The following is a 14,682-nucleotide window of genomic DNA, read 5'->3' on the forward strand; positions in this document are numbered from 1 at the left end:
ATTCTGGATATTAATTCTTTACCTGTTGAATAGGTAAAGATTTTTCTTCAGTTCTGTGGATTGTCTGTTGAGTCTGTTTCCTTTGATGTACAGAAACTTTTTAATTTATTGCAATCCTATTTGTCAATTCTTACTCTTATTGAAATGTGTTCTTGCCCAGAAGCAGGGGTTGGGGGGAGGTGGTATAAACAATGTACACATGTAAGTAAATGTAAAAATGATAAAATAAAACAAAGAAAAAAGTGCTCCTTACAAAATAAATTATTTTAAAGCTTATCTCCAAAAGTAAAGAATCACACATTTTTGAAAGTATTTATATGGATTTGAATCTTCACAGTTTGGGGTTCAGGCTGACTTAAATTTTAATCTCAGATCTACTGGATAATAGATAATATCTATCTCAGTTTTTTGGTAGAAACATTTCTAAAATAATTTTGCCTATTTCATAGACACAATTTGGAAGATTAAATAGACAGTTTGGAAGAATAAATCAATTATATTTTGTGAAAGTATTTAGCACTCTATACAGAAGCATGTAAGTTTGTCATGATCAATAAATGGCAACTATTAAAATTATAATAGTGAGAATAATAACAATATAGATATTAAACAAAATAATTTTAAAAGAGTATAGTGATAGAAGAACAGGCTGATGAATTATTCTTAAATCTTCATAATTTGATCTAAGTGTATACAGGAGTCAATACATAATACCACATTTCAAGTCAATGGGGATTGGATGAATTGTATCATAAATCATTTTGGGGTTCAAAGGCAGACAGAAAAGGAGATAAAATTTGGGTGTGGCCTACACGACAAACAAAAGATATTGTTTAAAACCTTCATATAAGTCAATGATATATGCATAAACAACTCAATTAAAAATGACATATATGTTTATATGTATATTAACATGTATATATTTATATGAAATATACACATGTCAAAATTGAATATTCAAGGGAATCCTTCACAGAAGGATTGTATTCAATCAACCAGATATACTTTTTGATTGTCTAATGGTGTGTGAAATAGCATGCATTTATCTTACTTTTGTGGGGAAATACATATACTTTGGGTGTGCAAATTTGTAGAATGTTCTGGAAGACAATTTGGAAATGTGTATTAAAAGAAAAGACTTAAGCTTGTGCATCCTCATTGATCCTGAAATTACTCTTGTCAAAATTTATCAAAGAGAAGTAACCACAATCACACTCAAGGGTTTAGCTATGAAGAATGTAATTGCTTTCTCATTTACAATGAGAAACTTTGGCTATAATGGTAGTTTAAATAGTAGGAAATTGTTCCATTCGTCTAAGGAAATACATTTTAGCCTTGACAATAATATTAAGAAATAATTTTAAAGGCAAGAGATGATTTTTACAATATACCCTTCCATTAAAAAAAGCCCATTACTAAACACCATAAATAGTATTGTATTTTTGTAAAATATGTATTTAGAGAAAAGGCTAGCAGTACAGCCCACCAGATTATTCACAATAAGTTACATCTGAGTGACAAAATTATGAATAATTTAATTAAAAATTTATGTAGTAGTATAGAAAATATACTTTTCTATATTTTCTCAATATTTTCAAGGCAAATACATTACTTTATAATGAAAAGTAAGCTATAGTATTTCAGTGCAATCCCTATTATGGCAAGACTACCTATTTTAATCATGAATAGTGGAAAGAAGAGAGTAATAAGTTAAATGTTTTCTGAAAGGTTATCTTTTCAAATAAACCCATTTTGTAGTTAAAAAAAAAAGACATCTGTGGAAACCCTTCTAGCAGGCATGGAAAAGAATATGTTAAAAGGGCAATGGTACAGACACCATTTTGTAGACAATGGTCAGTAATTAAGTGGCTAGAGTTGCTCTGTCTCTTCCATCTAGTTGTTCTTGGTTATTGGTGAAGTTGGAGCTAAAGAGCAGATGTCAGATCACGTTAGGCCACGCCATCACATCACGCTAAAGACCTGATATTTAATGCTTCAAAAAATGGACAACCATTGAATTAGCAAAGCACATCATCAAATCTGTGTTTTAGAGGCTATCTCTGGCCAGAATTGTTGGGGATTACTGACATTGCTACTGGTCAAATGGAGATCAGTCACTCAATAATCTATGCATTGGTAAGGGCTTGCTATAAGGCAGTGACTATTAAAGGTAGGAAGAGGTGAGTACGAAGTAAATTTAGGCCATAAAATTAACAGGACTTGGTGATTGTTGGAATGCAGAAAGTGTAAATAACAGAAACGTCAAGGAACTTCCAATATGTCATTTTGTAGAATGATATAAAGATGTTCATATGAGGTTATTTATTTTGCCTTACTTTGCCTTACATACATTCTCTGATGACTAGATGTGTAAGTACACGCACTAAGACATGAAGATGTGTCTTTAAACTTAAGCATATAAAAACAAACACATTTTTAAAGAAGACAAAGTAAATAGAAGAGTGAGAAGTGACAATAACAAATCTAACAAAGAAAATAGAAAACAGGCAAGCCTTATGTAGGTGCCAAATGAGACCTTTTGGTTATGGATACAATGAGAGGGACTCATAGATTATGAATCAGACCATTAAGAAAGGGCAGACAGTATTTATTTGTGTATTATAGATTCCCCTAAAAATGTAGGTTCTTCCTGCATCATAGAATACAGCTTGATTTCCTCCATTCTTTGTTCCATTTGTATTTAAAGTTCTTTTGATGATTGCTACTGCTTGCTAAAAGCATAACTATAGCATTATATAAATGTTCAATGTAATCGTGACTTTTTTGTGCTTGTGTGGAAGAAATAGATGTGGGCAGGAAGGCACCTTGGGTGTAGAATAACATACAATTTTCTAGTCATGAGAGCTTTTCTTGATGTCTACAGCTCCCACTCCTATCACAGATCTTTATGTAGCATTTTCTTCTCCATTTGAGTGTGCATTATGAGGGGGTTTTGCCGGGAAGGCAGATGGGTATGCTGGTAGACAAATAGATAGATAGATAAACAGACAGACAGATAGATAGATAGGTAAATAGATAGATAGATAGCAGACAGATAAAAAAAATAGAGGGTCAGTGAATTCACTCACCAAATGTCTAGTGAGTGGCCACTCTGATAAATATGGACAAATTCCTAACATAATGGAATAAATACATGTCCCAGTGTCTCATGTCATTGTCCAAAAGGGATAATGGCTTATAGCAAAGCACAGTAAAAAGCAGTCATAGGCATTGGACCTGGATATTGGTCTTGAGGGTCTGCTTTCTAACTATGTGACTTGCACGGTTTGTGCTATCCATTGAGTCTTCCGTATTTATGTGCAAAGGCTGTAAACGTTGAGCGGCGAATGAGGGAGGAGGCGGTGGTACCAATGCAGATTTCATATAAAGTGAACAAAAGTGGGAGACAGGCTGTCCTGTCTCCAGTCTGATAGTTGTTGGGGCTGCAGAATCTGTCAAATCCATGTATTAGATAATGACAGTGGAAAAGGACTGGAGGGCTAGCCAAATATCTGATGATTAAAAGCACAGACCGTGGAGTCACCTAACTCAAAATTCCTTCTCCCCAGCTTTATTGAGGTATAATTGACAAATAAAAATTGCATATATTCAAGGTGTACAATGTGATGTTTCATCTATACATCTAGTTATATATAGTAAAGTAATTACCACAATCAAGTCAAGCTAAGTAATGCATTCATTACCTTCCATGTTTACTCTATGTGTGTATGCATATGTACGTCAGGAGAGCATTTGAGATCTATTCTTTTAGCAAATTTCAAGCATACCATACATTATTATTCAGTTAATCACAATGCCATACATTAACTCTCCAGAACTTTTTAAACTTATAACTGAAAGTCTGTATCCTTTGACCAAAATACCCTCATTTCCTACTTTTTAATTCCTGCTCATCATGTTTTACTCTGTTTCCATGAGCTTGATGCTTTTAGATTCTACATGTGATTAAAATTATGCAGAATGTGTTTATATGTCTGGATTATTTCTCTTAGCATTATGTTCTCTGGGCTCATCCATGTTGCCATGGTTTAATAATATTCAATTTTATATATACATAACATATATACTCATGTGTGTGTTTGTGTATCACATTTTCTTATGCATTTATTCATTAAAGGACATTTAGTTTGTTTCCGATTTTATGCTTATTATGAATAATGCTGCAATGAAATTGGGAGTGCAAATATTTCTTTGAGATACTGATTTCAATTCCTTTGGATATACACTATTTTTCACAGAAATGGAAATCATATTTTAAAATTTATATGGAAACACAAGACTGTGAAGAGCCAAAGCAATCCAGAGAAAGAAGAACAAAGCTTGAGGCATCTTCTGTCCTGATTTCAAAGTATATTATAAGGCCAGAGTAATACAAACAGCATGGTACTGGAATAAAACATGCACATGAACCAATGGAACAGAATAAAGACAAACTCATGTATATATAGTCAGTTAATCTTCAAAAGAATGCTATGCACACACCATTGTGTATGCATGGCATGTAATAAAAGATATTGTGAAAACTGAATATCCATTGCAAAGAAGGAAATAGGATCTTTATCTTATATCATACACAAAAGTCAACTTAATATATTAAAGACTTAAACATATCACTTCAAATTGTAAAAATCCTAGAAGAAAATATAGAGGAAAACTTCTTGACATTGGTCTTAGCAATAATTTTTTACACAGGATACCAAAAGCATAGTCAACAAAAGCAAAAATACACAAATGGGACTGTTTTTAATGTTGTTGTCCCATTAGTCATTTGATTTCAGTCAACTTAACTTCTTTCTTTCTCTATAATGTGGAGAAAACATCAGCTACCACTCATTGCACTCATGCTCTGTTCTGGACACCATGATGTAAAGTTACTCAATCTTCAAAAACGGTGTGTATGAGATAGCCAACATCCTTCTCTTTTTGATGCATAAGAAAATTGAGACAGAGAAGCCAAATTACTTGTCTAACATCTCACTGTTTATAAGTGGGAGAGTTAATAAATGGTAAGCCAGCTGATTACAGGACTCGGTTTCTAACCACCACGTTACATTGCTTCCATCTATAAGTAATATGCAGTAATATAATCCTACATTATAAATATGAAAAAGTGCTATGGGAATTGTCTAAGCTAAGAAGCAGTAGAAGTGAGTTGCTGGCATGAGGAAAGCATCATTATTATTAAGCTAACTACCATTTCCCAAGTTTGTATAATAAAATAGGCAGTAAGTTGGGTGCTTTACATACTTTGTTTCATTAAATCTGTACATATCCCTTGCCAGGTGGTTGCTTCATTTTTATTTTATGGGCAAATAAATTGAGAGGTTAAATAATGTGTCAAATGTCCCACTTGTTAATAAGTGGAAGAGCCAGAATTCAGACCTACCTGACTCTGAGACCCTTGCTCTTTCCTGTATGTCACAGTTCCTGTCAATGGGTGAAGGTTCACAGGTATAAAATGACAGACTCATAGCTCAGCACTGCACAATGGAGAAATGGTGGGTAATAAAAATGAAACATAAGCTACTTCAAATGCAAAATGCAAACTAAGTGTCTTATATTTTATCTTGCAGACAATGATGAGTAATTAATATTTAAGCAATAAGGTGACCAGAAACTGTCTCCTAAACATGCCTTGAAAACTTTTGCTTCTGTTGTTGCTGCCATTCTAACTTCAGGAACCCTCAAATGCATTACTCAAACTTTAGTGAGAAATCTTCTCTGAATAGGCAGTCTGCAGTGGTAATCCTTCTTCTGCATTTCTACACTGTTTGTGGATATCTTTCTTCTTGAACATCAGTTGGTATTTATATTGTGCTACACAGTCTTTGCCATTTCAACCAGGTTACAATTTCCTGAAAAACTGACATTGTGTCCTATGTGTCTCTGTGGTAGGCACCTATATGGTTTGCACAGAGTTGATGCTTAAAATGCTAACTGTTGGTGAAGTAATGGGATGGCATCATTTAAAAGGACTGCATCATTCCAAAGGAGGAAGATAGGAGAGAAGGAGTTTCTCTTTTAGTACAAAGTCAGAAGATCTGGACCTATCCCAAGGTGACCAAGCTTGGAGCAGATCTGAACTTATCCCAAGGTCTCCAAGCTTGGAGCTCCAATTCCTTTACTTATTGAAAGGAGTCAATATTTTTGCTGGGGACTATATGCTAAAACGGAGGAATAAGATACCAGAAATGGTGCCTAGCACATAGAAAATCTTTACTAGTGACTTGAAGATAAAAGGATGATGTGAGTTTAGAATCTGTAAATTCTATACTTAAATCCTGTCTCTACCTAGTTCTGGAGTGACTTGTGTCCCTCTCCCACTGTAAATTCATATATACTTCAAAATGTGACTACATTTGGATATATGGCCTTTAAAGTGGTAAGTTTTAGAATAAGGTCCTATAGCTAGAAGAATTTTGTGCATGTCAAATCAGCTAATATGAATAAGAATAAGGAATCTGTGGCATACAGTAGGAAAATCACTTGCTCCAAATGATGGTTCATAAAGGGTGACTTGATTTAAATTGAGGCAGAAAAGCAGAAATGAATAGAAAAGTATATGAACTCATTAAACATTGTGTTATCTGACTTTATTATTCTTTCCCAGGCTTTGTTATGGGATTCCTCTTCAATTCTTAGAAAGAAGTCATATTCTTTCTAGGAATAAAACCTTAATGATAGAGTATTTGGAAACCTGCCCAACTCTGAAAACATTATACTGGCATAAGTACTTCTTAGGACTTCTGTTCCCAAGTTCCTTTTTGATAGACATTAGTGCTCTCTGATCCTGAGCACATGATTCTGGGCCTTTGTGAGGGAGTAGGATCATAGTACTTGTTCTAGAGTACATGATGCCAAAAATTGTATGTGTATTATTGAGTTTAGAGCATTTAATTGCTAATATGTGACTCTTATGAATTTTACTTCCCTTTGACATGGTGACCAACAATGCTTATGAGGTTGTCTTCTCCTTCACCTGGAGGCCTAAGTGATTGCAATGAGCAGAACAATCCTCTTGATTCACAGAAGATATGCAGCTTAAATGAGAAGTAAGCTTTAATTGATTTAAATTACTGAAATTTTGGTGATATTTGTTACTACACTGTATCTTGGCCTACTCTGACTGATACCTACATCCTATTAATTTTAGTCTCTTGGGAATCTTCTTTGTTGGGATTAGATTCTCAACTTTCTACCCTCAGTTTGGTCTTTCTGTCTCATACAATTCTTCCTGCAGTCTTGCTCACATGCAAGGGGATTTCTCCCTGGGGTAATCCATGGATAATTGAAATTAGGGGCGGTGTCACTCTGTCTGCCATCCATTTTGTTTCAAATTAGGAGCAGAATGTGGAGCCAATCTTAGATCCTGCCTGTGAAATGCATCCACTAAAGAGAATGGTAAAACATTAGTAATATTGTAAAACATAATATCTGTGAAGGTAGAGGATATAAGGATGTGTATTGAAAGCTGCCGAAAAATAGTGGGTGGGAGGTAAAGGAGTAAGGGAAAGTACTGAAAGGGGTTAAATGGACCAGAGTAAAATATACTCACAGCAGAGATTAAACCAAATTAAAAATTATTAATGAAAGAAAGGACTATAAAATAGGTACAGTGTGTAGGGGATAATAGTGGGGGAGAGGTGAATGAAGGAGATTAAGATGATGGTATATGGTTGTTGGACTTCATATACTAATATGAAATACAACAAAAAATCCTTTTGCAATTGCTTTAAGTCTGGCGGGGTTGGGGGTTAGGGAGAGAGACAATGTGGGTGATCTAACAAATACAAAATATAAGCCAAATTGGAATTGTCACTTTGAATCCACCCTGTATAATGAATATATCCTAAAAAATTATAGTAAAAAATATAAAGCCTGGCTTCTGAAGACGTAGGCACAATGTGGGTTAGTGCAGCCCAATCATGCACTTCAGACTTTATCTTCCAATGACAGTGTTGTGTCCATCCATGACTGCATGGAGAGTATCCCCTTAACAAGGACAAGAAAAGCCGATTTGTCCCTAAGGGACCTTGAAAATTCACTCCACTAGCGTGAAATGGATCAATAAAAATAAGAAGTGAAATTGAGGTCAAAGAATTTGTCTGGAAAAGATAGAAAATATCATTTAAGGCATCCTCCGCTGTTCTGTCTTCACCACACTGCTGCAGAGTCATTGGTAAAGGTGCTGGTTTATCCAGAGGGAATGTGATCACTGTTGTTTGGGGTCCCCAGGACCATGGCCTTCTTTTCCCAAGAGGAAGAGAGAGCTGTGGGAAAATTGTGCAAGCCAGGCTGCACCTTTTACCAACAAGATCATTTGCTTCAATTTCTAATTTTATGCATTCAGCTAAAATCTCAGCATTATATTCATTGATAATTAAGTGGGAATTTGGCTGAATTATAGGCATAGTACATATTAATGGTAGATTAGATCTTATTTAAGATTATGTCTCAGTACCTAATGCAGTCTATGGCACATAGTAAATGGTTATAAAGTTTTTTTCTGGCAGTGCTTGAGTTTGGTAGGTCTCAAGTACTCTATCACTTGACCCATATCCCTAGTCCTTTTTCTTTTAAATTTTGTTTTTCAGATAGTTCTTTTGCCTAGGCTGGCATCAGACTATGATCTTTCTACCACCCCCTCCCCAATCACTGAGATTATAGGTGTGAGCAAACTTCTTTTTTGAGATAGGGTCTCAGTTAATTTTTGGTCTGGGATTGCCTCTATCAAGATAATGTTGTATCATATCCTTTTATCTCCACCTCCCATAGCTGGGATTATAGGCTTGCACCACCACGATGTTTGGGCCCAATAAATGCTTATAATTTTTGATGAATAATTTGATAGATATACATATGAACTGCGTAAGTTGCTCTCTCTCTCACACACACACATACACACATGCAAACACACACACACTCTCTACAATGTGTGCCATTGGTTGCACTCTTCACTTGATTATATGTATTCTGCCCTTTTTAATAGCTACAAGCACTACATTTGCCCTAGTGTCCTATTCAGAGAATTGCAAAAAGTGTTTGTGGAATTAATGATATAGCCATCTTGTATGTAGGGAGGAAAGGCTTTTGGAATTGAGAAAAGGTCACTCATATAGTTAATTAAACACTGAGTGTTGATGATGTTACTGCTTTGTGCTAATTGATAGGCAGAGGATATGAATGAGGCAAGGGTCTGCTATTGTCATTTTGGCGAGGAATGCAGATCTTCCCACAAAGAGCCTTATGTGCAGAAAGTATGGGAACAGATGATAATGATAATAATAACAAATGATAAAGTTACCCAGAGATGAGGGGGAGAGGAGAAGATGACCTTTTAAAAGTGGAGACACTTGACCAACCAATGGATGGATAGCTTAGAACTCATGTGTTCATCAGGGAAAGAGAATTCCAGGCTGAGGGAGTAAAACTGAGAAAGAATGTTATGTCATAATTCATCTGATATTGACCTTTCTGATAAGGTCAATGCTCTGTATACTGAGCATATGCGGGGGACAAAGATTGTGAACAACTTGAACACCTTTAGGAGGAGCAGCATGGGAAGTTCAGCTTTCTGCATCTTAACACGATGCAGTCTTCAATACGGTCTGTCCATCCGTCAAAGCTCAGATCAAGTCTCCTCAGCTCCAGGAAGAATTCAGACTCATCTGCTTTTGGCTCAGATTCTGCCAGTTCTGTTCCAGTAAGTTGTGTGAAATCAGAGATCACCTTATTTTTTCATCTGCTAAATTAGGGTTTTAAAAGCATCTTTTCTTTGAAATTGCAGCATAGTTAACAAGACAAAATATAGACGAAAGTTTGGCGTAGCTTCTCAATAAATGTTTACTGAGTCTAAACTTTAGTTCTTTAATATCTAAATGGGAAAAACAAAATCTGCTTCTTTGCTTCTTTATAGGAATACAGTGAGGTTCACATGATGTGTACAAGTGAAAGGCATTCCTCTGGAAATTGTAAAGGGATGTCAACACAGAGATGAAGACAAGCTCTGGATCCAGATTGTGTGAGTTTGAATGCCATTCCCACCACTTTCCAGCTGGGGAAACTTCATCAACCACTCAGTTCCTTATTTTATTTTGTTGTTTTTCTTCTCATTTGTGAAATTTTATGATCATGAGTTAACTAAAGTTAAAAAAAAATGGCACAGTGAGTGGCACTCGGTAAGCATAGGACAGTGTTGACTACTATAATTCCTACCTCATGTCCATTCCTTAATACAGGCTATTTGGGATCAACAATAACAATTAGTATAATAATGCATGGAAGCTCTTTTGATTACTATGAACTGCCTTTCCATACTGATCTAAGTTATGAAAGAAACTGGTAGCCTGTGATTAAGGACTCTGTCAGAAAATTCTAACTCCTGGCCCATGGTCCCTTGGTCATGATCAACAGACTGCACTTTCCTTATTTAAGAATCGAGGCTCGTGAATCATCCAAGCTGCAGGTATTCCTCTGAGCCTTTTACCCACTTAGCTGGAGGATGTTGTGGGGTTTTGTTTTGTTGTTGGTTTGTTTGTTTTCCCCAGCAATGCTAGTGACTCAGGATTTTCAGCTGCTGAAAATATGTACTTTGAGAGTCAAGGTGAACCAGATGCATTCATTTTTCACCTGGAGAAAGATGAAAGGGAGCAAAAATACTGTTCAGGAACTGTCTCCTTGGAGTTTGAGGGGAGCAAGACTTAAACATTTATTTAAAATAATTGAAAAAGTATTTGTAATCTTCTGGAGTTTCTAACTGGTTGATTGACAGTTGTTAATATAAGTTCACTACTATCTTCTTGACAAAGCAGAGGTTGGGGATTCCTCAATATGAGAGACAATCCCTGTGGCATCATCAAATGGTTAACCCTTCTTTAAGTTGACCATTTTTAATTTTTGGATTTCTTCCCTGGTGATTTCTGGTCCTTGAAGGTTACAGAGCCATGAGATCCAACAACATTCCAAACAGTTTCTTTAAGTTATGACTTCTGAGCTAAAACTATAATATGTAGAAGTATTTTCACTCACATGCATGATGTATTATGCAAATGAAGCATTTTGTTCTGATTTGTAGTTTATGGGGTGGGGCCCTTGATCTGTACCATCAGTTTCCCTTGGGAATTTGTTATAAATGTAAATCCTAAAAAGTCCACCCCAGACATTCACATCAGAAGGTCCAGAAACTCTAGAGGTGGGTTCAAGTAACCAGGATCTTGAACAAGCCTCTGGTTGATTCTGATGACTCCTGTGGTTTTAGTAACTTGGTGAACAAGTCAGATGTCACAGAGGCAAAGGCAATTGCCCATATTCCCACAACAGAACCGGAGTCTGAAATGAAGTTTGTCATTCCCTAAACGCTTAATGTTGCATGAAGTTGTTTCTCAAACAGACTCAATTCTTTAGTGCACGAGCTCTAGTTCTCTCAGCTGTCAGTTAAGAGTCTAACATTGTGGTCAAAGATAAAATTCTAAGAATCTACAGCCTCTTTCCTTTCTCCTAGCTATGTGTTTTAGGCAATTTATTAATCTCTTTATGTTTAGTTTGTCATGTGTCCATTCAGGCAGTTATGACAATCGAAGAAAAACTGCATGTTGATATGCTTTGCACAGTGTCTGGCAGAGAATAGACACTCAATAAATGGTGAATTTGTCATTGATATTAATACCTCATCCTTTCTCTCTGGGGTCAGACAGAGATATCCTTACTGCCTGCAGCGTAGTAGATACCCAATAAATGCTTAGTCCTTTCTGTCCTTTCAGATAGAGGCTTCTTTTATGCCTGTAGTAGGGTAAATGCCTCCCAAACTGGTCTTTCACTTTCTGAATTTTCTCCCTGCAGCCAAATCCCTTAATGTCAAGCAGTGAATATGAATCCAGGGGAAATAGATTCCAAAGCTATTGTAATGGAAAGAGGAGGCTTCCATCAATTTTAGCATTAACCTCTTAATAAGAGTCTGCCCCATAAAGGAGTGGCCTTGCAGCCATTTCTCCTCAGAACTCAGGTTATTAATTCTTCTCCCTGAAGGTGCACGTCATTCCCCAGTGCCCCATCACACTCTTTTTCTGAACAACTCCAGCTTTTCCTTCCACTGAAGCTGGAGGATCACTGCTTCCCACTTGGTAAAATAGGGATTTAATAAGATGCTTACTTATTTTTGAGCCAACAACAATATTTTGCTAAATATTATAATTGCCTTTTCCATTTTGCAAGAAAATTGAATGCTGAGAAGCTTGTGAACTTGTCATGCCAGTGCACTGCCTGGAAAAATCAACAGACTCAACACTAAAGGCTGTGAATCCTTTTACAATCATCCCTAAAACTCCAACTCTGAGCAACAGGTTTTAAGGGCTCTGAATCAAGCTTGAGGGAGTAATTCTATGTATGCATAATTTGATTTGTAAAATAGAAGGGAATAATGGCAAGTAAAACTAGACAGGCCAAATTCTCTAGAAGGTTTTGATAATTACTAGTATGAAATTTTGTAACAAAAATTTTCCACTTATTATGTCTTAGTGCCTGTCTCTAAATTGAGAATAATGCTAATGCATACACTGTTGGTCAATGAAAGGCTTAAAAGATACTCCAGTGACAATGACCAGCATCTAGTAAATATTCAATGAAAAAGATGTCCAAAGATATGTCCCATGGAAACTGATTTCAGCACATAAGAAACAAACCCAAGAAAAGGGAGAGCAGTGCCCCTGTTAACAGCTCTGGTGCAGTCTGTGGTCAGAAGGCTTCTATATCTTCATACCCAACTGGAAAGAGTACATGGCAGGACTCCTGGGTATAAATGGAGTTTATTAAAAATTAGGGAAGGGAAATACAAAGGGAAGCATGGTGAGACCCAGGTGGAAGCAGGAAGCCAGTGCTTCAGGTGCTTTTAAAAACCTACTATAACCTATGGGAAGGGGAGAACCAGGTGATGGTCATCCAATAATCAATGATTGGTAAGGACATGGGTGGCTCCCAGCCAGGTGAGGATGGTTCCTGAGTCAAAGCATGGTTAATCTAAGATGTAATATTTTTCTATGAGTCTCTAATTTAGCTTGCCCCATCCCCAGATTTACTGAGAGGTCAAGCTCAAAATAATCAAAGTGAAGTCTTTCTGGGACTTCAGCCACGCTACTGAGCTCATCCTCACACTTCCCCTGCATTGTCTCTATGCTTTTGATTACCTAGCTGTGCAGACAGCACCTCTGACAATTTGCGGTTTCCATGAATTGCAGAGTTGTTAATCCCCACCTTGTCTCCTTAAAACACTTCATGGCATTTTGCATGATGCTGTGCTTTCTTTACAAATCTTTTAGTTGCCTGGTTACTGGTCTAATATTGATAATACCTTCGACATGTGTATTTACCTGGCTCTTCTCTGCAGACGGGAGCACTCTCTGCCCCCAAGTTGCTCTCTATGCTTTTTTTTTAAATTTTACTCTGACAGGCTTCTATTTCTCTGCTCTATACATGTATGGAAATGTCACATTGTACCCCATAAATAGGTGCAATTGTTACTTGTCAATAAAAATAAATATCATGCAAAATTTCCGAAAGGTAGACTCCAGCTTCCTTAGGTCTCACTCAAAACATGTTAAGGTATGCTCCATGACAAATCCCAAACCAGCTTGGACTTTTGGCTGTGTTGCAAATTGAAAATTAGGAAGTTTGTGGTCTTTGTAGCCTCACAGAGAATATTTTGAAAATATTTAATTTGTGCCCTAAAACCAAACCTTATTAGTATATCAAAATTGAATGGTGGTTACCAAAGTCTGGGGAGACTATGTGAGAGACAGTGATGAAAAAAAACTTGATCCATGGGTATTGAGTTGAAATTACATAGGAGTAAGAAATTCTGGTGTGCTATTGCACAGTAGAGTGATTAAAGGTAATGATAATACCCTGCGTAGTCAAAAAAGCTAGGAGAAGGGATTTTGAAAATTTTCATCATGAAGAAATGATATATGTTTGCATGTTGGAGGAGATATACATGAGTAACCTGACTTAAACACTGTAATAAGTGTATATCACATTTTAATATATATATGCATATTATATATAGAAACATCACTTGATAGCTCATAAATATGTATAATTTCTATATTTTATGTACCATTTAAAAATAACTTTTTAAATTAGAAAAGCAACAATATTATGAGAAAAAGACTAGCCTTGGAGGTAATACAATGGAAAATACTGAAAAAAGAAATGTAATATGATGTATATAATATATAATGACTAAAGGCAATACTTTTGATCTGATGACACATTAATTTTAAACACATTTTTGCACATAATTAGTATTTATCCTTAGTTTTTATGATATGATAATGCTTATTTGTATTTCTATATTCTGAATCTTTTATTTTGCTCTTTCCATTTACCTAATTATACTTTCTTCAAAAACATAATTTAAGTAGCTACATTCTATTCCCCTGTAATTAGAGGTGTTGGCTTTCTTAGCTATCCCCCTAATAGCCCTCTTCTACATTAATTTTTTGCAATTTCTTCATATCGTAATTAATTTTGCACTGAGTCACTTTTCCCATAAAGCTTCCATTCCAGCAGGAGGCAATAAACCACTGATAGGAAACAAAAAAAACCAGCATATTGAAATAAGTTAAGGAGAAACAGAGTGCTTCTTTAAAATAGTATTCAGTGTAGTTG

Source organism: Castor canadensis, chromosome 13 (assembly GCF_047511655.1).
Source record: "Castor canadensis chromosome 13, mCasCan1.hap1v2, whole genome shotgun sequence".
Classification (NCBI taxonomy): Eukaryota; Metazoa; Chordata; class Mammalia; order Rodentia; family Castoridae; genus Castor; species Castor canadensis.